Raw genomic sequence first — 11783 nt, forward strand, 5'->3', positions numbered from 1 at the left:
CTGCAATGAAAGTGGGGGTGTAGATAGCTTTTCAAGTGAGTATGTTTATTTCCTTCAGGTAAATACCCAGAAGTGGGATTGCTGGATCATATGGTAGTTGTATTTTTAATTTCTTGAGGAAATGCCATACTGTTTTCCATAGTGGTAGTACCAATTTATATTCCCACCAACAGTGAGAAAGGTTCACATTTCTGCACATCCTAGCCAACACTTGTTATTACTTGTTGTTTTGACCTTCTGACAGGTAAGGACTGATATCTTATTGCAGTTTTGATTTGCACTTATGTGATGATAGGTGATATTGAGCATATTTTCATGTACCTTCTGGCCATCCATTTGTCTTCTCTGGAAAAATGTCTGTTCAGATCCTCTGCCCATTTTTTAATAAGATTGCTTTTTTGCTATTGAGTTGTATGAGCTTTTTACAGGTTTTGGATATTAACCCTTTATCAGATATATAATTTGCAAATATTTTCTCCCATTGAAGATGTTGCCTTTTCATCTTGTTGATAATTTCTCTTGCTGTGCAGAAGCTTTTTAGTTTGACATAGTCCCTCTTATTTTTATTTTTTTTAACATTTATTTATTTTTGAGAAAGAGCAAGCACAAGGGGAGGAGGGGCAGAGAGAGAGGGTGACAGAGGATCTGAAGCAGGCTCTTCACTGACAGCAGACAGCCTGATGTGGGGCTCAAACTCACAAGCAGTGAGATCATGACTTGAGCCGAAGTAGGACGCTTAACCAACTGAGCCACCCATGTGCCCCTGTTTTTGCTTTTGTTGCCTTCACTTGTGTTGCTTCTGATGAGAAATCCGCTGTCACCTCTATTTTGTTTTTCTGTATATAATGTGTTTTTTCCATTTCTGCACTTAAGATTTTCCCTTTATCCCTGGTTTTGAGCACTTTGATTATGCTGTACCCTGGTATAGTTTGTTTGTTTTCCCTCATGTGTCTTGTGCTTGGGGTTTGTTGGGATTTTTTTGACCTGTAGGTTTAAAGTTTTCATCAAATTTGAAAAAATTTGGTCATTATTTCTTCTGGTGTTCTTTCAGTTGCCTTCTCACATATTTCAGGGATTCCAATTACTCACATATTCAGTTACTTAAAGTTGTCCCACAGCTCACTAATGCTTGGCTCATTTTTTATAATTTATTTAAAAATAATTATAGTCTTACAGAAAGTTGCAAAAGCATATGTAGAGTCCCTTGTACTCTTCTCTCAGTTTCTTGCAATGGTACAGCTGTAGTGTAGGAGCAAATCAAGAAAAATAACATAGGTACACATCTGTTAACTAGGCTATATAGCTTATTTGGGTTCCATCATTTTTAATATACATTTGTATTTGTGTGTATAGTTCTGTGCAATTTTATCATACATGTCAATTCATGTAATACCACCACAATCAAGATATGATTGTTTTATCACCACAAAAGGTCTCCCTTGTGCTACCCTTTTATATTCAACCACTATCCCTGTCTATTGGTAACCACTAGTCCATTCTCCATTTCTATAGTTTTGCATTTTGAGAATATTATATAAATGGAATCATAAAGTGTGTAACGTTTTTAAATTTATGAGTGAAACCATCTGAACCTGGAAATTTCTTTATGGGAAGGTTCTTAAATACAAATTTAGTATGTGCGTGTATGTATGCATTTATTTATTTATTTTTAAAGTTTATTTATTTATTTTGAGACAGAGAGAGAGAGAGAGAGACAGCATGGGAAGGACAGAAAGAGAGAGGGTGAGAGAATCCCAAGCTAACAGCGCAGAACCTGATATGGGGCCTGATCTCATGAACTGTGAGATCATGACTTGAGCAGAGATCAGGAGCCTGAAGCTTAACCCAATGAGCCACTCAAGCACCCCACAAAATTAATTTTTAAAGTGGGATATAAGAATATTCAGGTTATCTACTTCCTTTTGAGTGGGCTTTGATCATTTGTATTTTTCAAGGAATTTTATTTTATCTAATTTATCAAATCTACTGTCATAAAATTGTTCACAATATTCCTTTACGATTTCTTTAATGTCTGTAGGCATCTGATATTTGTCATTTCTGTCTTCTTTCTTTTTTTCTTGATGAGTTTTGCTAGAAGTGTACCCATTTTAAACACTCTTAAATAACCAGCTTTTGTTTCCTTGATTTCACTCTACTGTTTTCATTGATATTCCTTTTTTTGCTTTATAATTCCCTTCTACTTGCTTTGGGCTTAATTTTTTTTTTTCTAGTTTTTTAAGGTAGAAGCTTAGATCCTTGATTTGATAATTATCTCTTTCTCTCTTTTTTTTATGGCTCAATTATTTAATTAGATTCCTTGTAAGTGATTTAGAATACCAATTTGTGAGGATAAACTCCATTTGTGAGGCGAACGTGATAACCACTACACTACGGAAACACAAGATAAACTCCATTTGTGAGAGAAAACACAGAGCAGAGGTAGCCCTGAAGTGAGGAACAGTTTGATTTTTGGCAGAATTTGCAAGTCCACAGCTTTCTAATCAAGCTTGCACTGCTCTGTAATCTCATATTTGTCTTTCTCTTTGTCAAAGACCTCACCTTCCTGATGAATGGCTTTACACAGCTTCTTCTTTGTGAAGAAAGTATCAGTGAGATGTTTTGGGATTTTCACACTGCTGATATCAATTTTGGTGGAGGTGGCAATGACATATTTCTGGTGTGTTCTACACAGAGGAACTCGATTGAGGGCCAGAGGTCCAGTCACAAGTAGCAAGCCACTGGGCAGCTTGGGTGGCTCTGTCGGTTAAGCGTCCTACTTTGGCTCACATCATGATCTCACAGTTCATGAGTTCAAGCCCCACGTCAGGCTCTGTGCTAACAGCTCAGAGCCTGGAGCCTGCTTCAGATTCTGTGTTTTCCTCTCTCTCTGCCCCTCCCCTGCTTGCACTCTCTCTCTCTCTCTCAAAAATAAATAAACATAAAACAAACAAAAACAAGTAGCAAGCCCCTGCTCAGTTGCTTCAGGAAAACTACCCTCTTGCCTCTCTGGCACCCTGTGAGGATGATCAAAATGGCCCCAGGAGTGAGGCTAGCTCGTAGTTTTCTCACATGCTGACTGAATGTTTTTGTTTTTTTTTTGTTTTTTTTTGTTTTTTTTTTACCATGGTTCAACAGCTTTTGAGGTGCATCTTCAATAGGATAATCCCTAGGCATTTTGCAAAGTTTAACCACTTGGATACCACTTGTCACCACCAACTGGTTTTGTGACAGTAGTAAGAAACTTTTTTCTTTTTTTTTTTTTTTAATGTTTATTTTATTATTTTTGAGACAGAGAGAGACAGAGCATGAACGGGGGAGGGGCAGAGAGAGAGGGAGACACAGAATCGGAAGCAGGCTCCAGGCTCTGAGCCATCAGCCCAGAGCCTGACGCGGGTTTCGAACTCACGGACCGCGAGATCGTGACCTGAGCCGAAGTCGGACACTTAACCGACTGAGCCACCCAGGCGCCCCACTTCTTTTTCTTTTCAACCTTGGATTTGGTTGCTGAATACTTCCTCTTATATAGCCTTTCTGGAATACACAGCCATTCGAATATCTGCTAGTTCCCCTGTCTGACAGGGTTTTAGTCACAGTGGGGCTTCTCCTTCTTTGCGTTTTAGGCTTGAGATTACCCTTCTTAACCTTGTCACTAGCACCAGCCTTCTTGTCTTCAGATTTCTTCTCCTTAGTGTCTGGCTTCTCAGCTTTTTCACCTGCCATCTTGCAAAATGGGAAAGAGAAAAACCTTTCTATTTTTCTAATGTAAACATTTAAGTGCTATAAATTTCTCTCTAAGCACTGCTTTGGTTATATGCCCAAAATTCTGATATGTTTTGTCTTTATTTAAATTTTTTTCAAAATATTTTCTAATCATACATTTGACCTCCTTTTAGACTCATGGGTTATTTAGAAGTATCCTGCTTAATTTCCAAACATTTGGATTTACCAAATCTTTTCCATTTTAGATTTTATTTTAGATTTCTATTTTAGATTTTAGATTTTTAATTCTGTTGTAGACAGAAAGGTTAGTATGATTTCAATTCTTTTAAAAAAATGTTTATGGCCTAGAATATGATCTAACTTGTGAATGTTCCATTGGCACTTGAATTTGTATTCTGATTGGGCAGAGTGTTCTATAAGTGGAAATTAAGTCAAAGAGGCTAATAGTATAATTCTCTTCTATATGCTTTCTGATTTTTCTGTCTACTTGTCCTGAGACAATAGTGTTGAAGTCTTTAACTCTTATCTGTAGGATAGTCTATTTGTCCTATCAATTCTAACAATTTTTGCTTCATGTATTTTGAAGCTTTGTTCTTAGGTGCATACATATTTAGGATTGTTATATTTTCTTGATGTATAATTCCTTTATCATCATGTAATGACCCTGTTTATTATTGTCCACTTTGTTTGATATTAATAAATCCACTGAAGCTTTCTTTTGATTTGCGTTTGTGTTGTATATCTTTTTCTATCTTTTTCCTTTTAAGTTATCTAAGCATTAATTTTTATCTAAGCTGATCTCCTCTGCCTTTTAGTTTTATTTAAACCATTTATATTCAGTGTTGGCCTTAAATATACCATCTCTCTAGTTTCTTTCTGTTTGTCTGTTCTTAATTCATTTTCCCAACCTGGGTGAGGGGCCAGACCCATGATCCAAGCTCAGCCAGAAGGATGCTCCCACCAAGAACCTTGACTCTTGAAAGAGTGACGCAAAGAGAGCAGTCGGATCATTCAAGCAGAAGTGTGGTGGCAGGATTCAATGGCACTGAAGACCTGAGTAGCCTGTTCTGGTGGTTGGGTTTCTAGGCTGCCAGATATTTCCTGGTTCCTTCCTATTTTCTAAGCATACTTTTCCAGACTTCCCTTCAATCTTGGGAGCCATTCACATCCTTCCCCAAAAATCCCATTTCCGTGTCCTCTAGCCAGAGTTGGTTTAATTCATTGTCACCAAGAGCTCTGAGAGATACAGAGATCTCAGCAGCAATGATTTCAGAAGAATGTTGGGTACAGAAACCAGCTTGCAGTGGGTTAAACTGAAGTGGAGAATAAGAGTTCTTAAAAAGGACAAGGAGTGAAAGGAGGGATAAAGATATTTGAGAGAGAAGTAAAGTGTAAAGAAATTGGTTGTTGGAAAAGGCAGAGGTCTGAGCACATTTGTAGGCTGAAGGGTAGAAACCCGTGGAAGAAGCCACTGGAATAGATTTCTTCTTTACCTTGACATTTAAGTTTTCCTGCAGGGTGCCTGGCTGGCTTAGTTAGTCAAGCATGAGACTCTTGATCTCAGGGGTTATAAGTTCAAGCCCTATGTTGGGTGTAGAGATTGCTTAATTAAAATTATTTTCCTGTAGTATGATTCCCATCTTGTTTTCTAGACTCACTTCCCAATATTCCTTATAATTAGGGCAATCAGGACACTTAATATTTTCTATAAATGCCCCATAGTCTGTCTTTGTTTCTTTTTTTAAGATTCTTTAAAAAAAATTTTTTTTAATGTTTATTTATTTTCAAAAGACAGAGACAGAGCACGAGCAGGGGAGGGGCAGAGAGAGAGGGAGACACAAAATCCCAAGCAGGCTCCAGGCTCTGAGCTGTAAGCACAGAGCCTGATTTGGAGTTGGAAATCATGAGCCTGAGCCGAAGTTAGATGCTTAACCGGCTCAGCCACCATGGCGCCCCTGTCTTTTTTAATTTGCTTACTTGGTTTGTTGGTTTGTTTTTACTCAGGATATAGCCTTGGCCTGGAATATTTACACAGATTATTATAGCCTGGATGGCTCAGTTGGTTGAGCGTCCAACTCTTGATTTCAGCTCAGGTCATGATCCCAGGGTTGTAGGATCAAGTGCCACCCCCCACCCCCACCAGTGTCGGGCTCCACACCGAGCATGGAGCCTGCTTAAAATTCTCTCTCTCTCTTTCTCTGCCCTTCTCCCCCAATCTTGCACTCTCTCTCCCTAAAATAAAAACAAACAAACAAACAAAAAACCCAAATACACAGATCATTCTACTGATCCTATTAGTCTTCAAAGGCTCAGACACCATCCTAAAGGCTTCTTCAGATCCCTTGAATGAGTGTGATTTCCTCTGACATTAAAATTCCCAAAGCACCTTGTATGTCTCTTATCATTTCTAATCAGATTATGCCCTTGAAAGATAGTCATTGTGTACTTGTCTTATTACTCCCTTTTCAGGGTGAGCTTCATGGCTGGGATTGTTGTCCTGCTGTACTCATCTAGCACAAGGATTTGTACATAGCAGATGCTCAGCAAATACTAGTTGAATTCACAGTGGAAGGAACAGAAAAATTCTTAATAGGGATTGAGTTACAATGGTTGGGAAGTTCTCAGGAATTTATTATTCTAGCCAGGAATCCACTCTCAGTGGATAATGGCAGCTCTGTTCATCCAAAGTTAAACTGGGAGATGAGGAAATGGGGTTGCACTTGGAGTCCCAGTCTGAGAGAAACCTCACACTCTGTAGTTCTCCTCCCATCCAGGATGCGATTAATCATCTGTGCAGAGAAAATGAAGGTACTGCTGCTATATACAACATAGATCTCACAATCTGAAAAATTCAACACAGAAAACTACGTATGATAATTTCACATACACGAAGTTAAAAGGAGGCGAAACTAGGGGTGCCTGGGTGGCTCAGTGGGTTGAGTGTCCAGCTTCAGCTCAGGTGATGATTGATGATCTCATGTTTTGTGCTGCTGTCAGTGTAGAGCCTGCTTCAGATCCTCTGTTCCCCCCCCCTTCTCTGCCCCCCTCCTGTTTGCGCTCTCTTAAAAATAAAACATTTTTTAAAAAGGCAAAACTAACCACATGGTGTCACAAGTGAGCGTGCTGGGGAGGGGAGGAGTCAGGTTCTTGGTAGGCATTAGGAGTTGTGGGTGCTTCTAGGTGCTGGTATTCTACTGCTTGGTCTGACTGATGTCACATGGTTATGTTCCCTTTGTGACGCTTCACTGAACCATGCACTTACGATGTGTATGGCTTTCTTTAGGTATGTTACACTTTATTGTAAAAGTTTGTTTTAGGGGTGCCTATGTGGCTCAGTCAGCTAAGCCTCTGACTGTCAATTTCGGCTCAGACCATGATCTCATGCGTTTGGTGAGTTCTAGCCCTGCATTGAGCCCTGTGCTGATAATGCAGAGGCTGCTTGGGATTCTGTCTCTCTCCTTCTTTCTCTGCCCCTCTCTCACTTGTGTGCTTTCTTTCTTAAAAAAAAAAAAAAAAAAAAAAAAAAAAATGAATAAAATAAAAAAAATAATAATAAAGGTTTCTTTTAAAATATTTCTTGTGCCTGTATATACATTTCTAAATTATCCAGTTAGACTGTTCTAGCAGCAGAACATTAAAAGGCAACAGGAAGTTGATCACATACAACAATTAAAGCAAACCACCTTCTCTAAATGCACACTTTTTGGTTGCCTTCATCTGCAGGGGGTTCTTAATGTTCCTCTGGGAGGTATGAAATTTTAGAGCACAAATCTATTTGGGGAAAAAATTCCCATAATTGCATGTTGTATTAAGAAAAAAAAAAAAAAAGCATCCAACAGGAAGGAAATGGAATTGTTTTCAGCAGCCTAGAACAATGTCTTGGGTTGCTTCCTCTTTGTAACATGGCAGGTGAGGGTAGAGTAAACAAAATGAGCATCCTTGTGGATTTTATTTTAGGTAGGTTTAACTTTAGCATAATAAGTGCAAGATACTTAGAGAGAAATGGAATACTTACTTGATATTGTCCAAATGTTAAGTCTTGGTGCTGGAAGCCTCTATCACAAAGAGGCCCAAAGTATTTTGTTCCTTTTTTCCTACCCAGACAGTAGGGGTTATTTCTCACTTGGATTTGTAAAGTCTTGGAGGCCAATATTCTCCATTTGGGAAAGCATCTGTTGATGGTAAAAAAAAAAAAAAAAAAAAAAGACAGGGAATGAGTGATGGCAGCTGTAAAATTCTTGCTGGCTGGATAAATGCTATCTCATTGGTCTTCTCTTTTTGCCTCCCCAAGCTCACCTTCCTGCTCTCTCTCTCTCAAAGTCCCACAGCATTTATGTTTTTGTCTCTTTGGCACATAGGGTTTGACTTTGTAGCTGCCTTATCCCCCTCCAGGCTGGAAACTTTCCAGTGGCAGAAATTGTAGCTCCTTGGGTAGAAATGGATCTCCTGCACCATATCTGTTCTCGCATGGCAGAGGCTGGTTGCTTGCCCCTTCTTCAGACGGGGAGCTGAAGGTTCCTCATGTTGTATTTCCATTGTTTGGTACACAGTAGAGGTTCAAGAAGTGCTGGTTAAATGAAGAAAAGAAGGGATGGTGGATCAGTTCTCCCAATTTCTAGATTCTTCAGAAGCCCTGCCTCCCGAGTGCTGCAGAAAACTGTGATGGCTCCCTGAAGAAGGGGTCTACGTGGCATTCCTTCTTTCCCTACTGATCACCACACTCTTCTCAACCTATAGAGGGCAGAATAAAGAATGTGGGGTGGCAATGGGGCCGAAAATTTGAGCTTATTTCCCAGGGGTTGGTTCCCCTGCTATAGGGAAATTATCTGTTTATAATTGTGGCTTGGCATTGATAGAACCTTTAAAACAAACATTGCATGCTCACTTAGTAAGTCACTTTGGAAGTATTAGACATCTTCAGAGTCCTTGCACATACATTTTAAAGAAATAAAATCTGCAACCAGTCCTGTGGAAAGAGACAAATTGTGGGTAGGATGGAAGGCGAAGTAGAAGAAAGTGCATAGGAATTTGAGCAGTGGAGAACTCTGGTGTTAAAGTTCAGGGAGAGGGGTGCCTGGGTGGCTCAGTTGGTTAAGCGTGTGACTACAGCTTAGGTCATGGTCTCACGGCTGGTGAGTTTGAGCCCCGTGTTCGGCTATTTGCTGTCAGTGCGGATCCTGCTTTGAATCTTCTGTCCCCCCCCCCCCAATCTACCCCTCCCCTGCTCATTCTCTCTCTCTCTCTCTCAATAATAAATAAACATTAAAGTTCAGTGAGAGAAGAAGTTACTAAGAATAAAAGTTTCAACTCTGTAAACCTTTCAGCCTCTATGCAGCTAAGAACTAGGGACAGAGATGCAGCCTGCTTACTTTGTGCGCCAAAGCTCTTTACAGTCGTGAAGTCTGACAGATACTGATTAGATTCTAAAAATGCAAACTCCTCTCTACATACTCACTGCTTTCCCTCAGTTTTAGACAAATTTGCTTGTTAGTGATTTTACTTTTTCTTTGCAGTGGAAAATACCATCACTGTAAGAGGTGAAGGTGTCTATTTGAAGATGTGGGAAAGTTAATCATGAACTCTTCTGATTCCCTCTTACGTCGATCATCAAACACACTGCAATGTGGAAATCTGTGTCTGTGACATGCATTTGGCATACACTTAATCTAAGGTTAACATAACATATGTTCACATTTCCAAGTCTGGATCTGATGAACAGGAATACAATTTAAAATCATAAATTGATCAATGAGTTGTTTCTGGAAAAAAATGTTCTTTTTCCAGATCATTGATTTTTGATATTTGAAGTGCAAGGTACATACGGTACAATCTCATTTGCTTAATACCTTTTCCCACCTCTGTGAACCTGCAGACACATGTCACATATGTAAAGGTTTAGAAGGATGTATATGAGTTTTAACAGTGATCGTCCATGGAGGGTAGGTTTGGGGGTTTTCTGTTTCCTTATTTTTGCTCTTAAGTATTTCCTGAGTTTTCTGTAATAAGAAAAAACTTAAAAAAATTTTTTTAAATTTATTTTTGAGAGAGAGAGAGAGAGAGAGCGTGCACGCGTGCAAGCAGGACAGAGGCAGAGAGAGAGGGAGACACAGAATCTGAAGCGGGCTCCAGGCTCTGAACTGTCAGCACAGAGACTGACACAGGGCTCGAACTCATGAACCATGAGATCATGACCTGAGCCAAAGTCAGACACTCAACTGACTGAGCCACTCAGGCACCCCAAGAAAAAAATTTGTTATTTCGAAACAAGAGGGGAGTTGTGGGTAGAACATACAAATCTGAGAATAGTTACAAACATTCAGAGAAAACGATGGTCACTCCAATAACCACATCGTTCTCTTTCCCTCTGGACATGCCCCTCATCAGTCCATTTCCAGTGGTCAGGGTCATCCACCATGCAAATTGGATGGTGGCACCTCCCTGCTTTGAGTCAATTCCCTCTAAACGGATGTCAGTGTCTCTGTTCGTCCTTACCATCCTATGTAAGTCAGTCACCTTTCAATTCCAAGTGACAGAAACCTCATTCAAAGTAGCTTAAGCAAAAATGAGGAATTTCTTTGTTCATGTAACCAAAGAGTCTGAGGTTGGCTTTAGGCAGCGCTAGACTAGGAGCTCAAAGATGGCATTCATGCTTTATCTTTCCTAGTCCTGGTTTTCTCATGTTAGTTTTGTTTCTAGACAGGTTCTGTCCATGTGGAGGCAATATGCCATCGGTAACTCCAGGCCCCCATGGTCCTTCAAACTCGGATCCTGAGGAAGGGAGAGGATTGCAGTGGGCTTGGGTTGGGTCATGTGCTCTTTCTTAGGGCAACTCCAGAAGAGAATGAGGAGTACAACAGAGGGAAATGGGTGTTTCCCAAAGGAAAGGATTCTAGGCAAACCATGACACCTTTATCTCTTCCCTCTCCAGACTCATCTGTCTCTCCCTCTCTCCTCTCTCTTGGTTCTTCAAGGACCTTTACTGATGGTTCCTTCCAGAGGAAGGACATACACATACCCACGTGGCTGTGGTCAGGCATTGCTCCCAGCTCTTCTACCTCAGTGGAATGAACTCCAGGCACAACCCTGACTGCCCGTGGTCAGCAGGCGGCGGGAGGCTCTAGCACGGTTACTTCTCCAGGGATGCAGAATTGAGCAGCTTCTCCATCAGTTCAGCGTGAGACAGTAGCGTGCAGCACTCAGGCCCAGTGAGTCCAGGGCGCCCCCTCAGTGTCCGAGACCCGCAGCGACCCCAGCTAGGCCTCCTACTTTTTGCCCGCCATCTTGCCACAAGTGACGTAGCACATAGGTATAATCATGGCGGCAGCACGGCAGCAGACTGGTCCCACGGACTGCCTGACCAACAGTCACCACACTACGATTCTCTAGACTCATCTCTTTTCTAGCTGCACCCGAAGTATTTTTGGTTCCAGGAATATGCCAGACATACTTCCTTGTCTTTTATTTTATGCGTCTCATTGCATTGGCTGCAAATAGCCTTCCTCAATTTTTTACCTACTGCCAACTCATCCTTCAAGCTTTTCCTGATCCTCACTATCTGGGCTGGGTACTCTACTATGTGATCCCATAAGCATGTAATTGATACTCTTGACATCACACTACAGTCTGCTGCAAGTTCTTGTTTGCATAAATACTGTCCTTCCCTCACTAAACTAGCTCCTTGTGTTCAGTGATTGCTTAATGAATGGCCCACAAGTGTTTATTGAATGATTGAAAGATAACCTCCGTATGGATAAGATCATACCCTGCTTCCTCCATTTATAAAGTTCTTACGAAAAATCTTGAACTTTTGTTTAGGAGTTAAGGTTATAATCTATTATTTTTTTTAGAAGATTTTTTTAAAGTAATCGCTACACCCATTGTGGAGGTCGAACCCACAGCCCAAGAGCAAGAGTTGTTTACTACCCCGGACTTCAAGCTGTATTACAAAGCTGTAATCATCAAGACAGTATGGTACTGGCATAAGAACAGACACACAGATCAATGGAACAGAACAGAGAACCCAGAGATGGACCCACAAACGTATGGCCAGCTAATCTTTGACA

General features: G+C 40.5%; 1 pseudogene; it reads right to left on the bottom strand.

Moving 5' to 3' along the window:
* Positions 1 to 2408: 2408 nt before the first annotated feature.
* On the bottom strand, positions 2409 to 3720 carry LOC125921607 (60S ribosomal protein L6-like; annotated as a pseudogene).
* Positions 3721 to 11783: the final 8063 nt, after the last annotated feature.

Source organism: Panthera uncia, chromosome C2 (genome assembly GCF_023721935.1).
Source record: "Panthera uncia isolate 11264 chromosome C2, Puncia_PCG_1.0, whole genome shotgun sequence".
Taxonomy (NCBI): domain Eukaryota; kingdom Metazoa; phylum Chordata; class Mammalia; order Carnivora; family Felidae; genus Panthera; species Panthera uncia.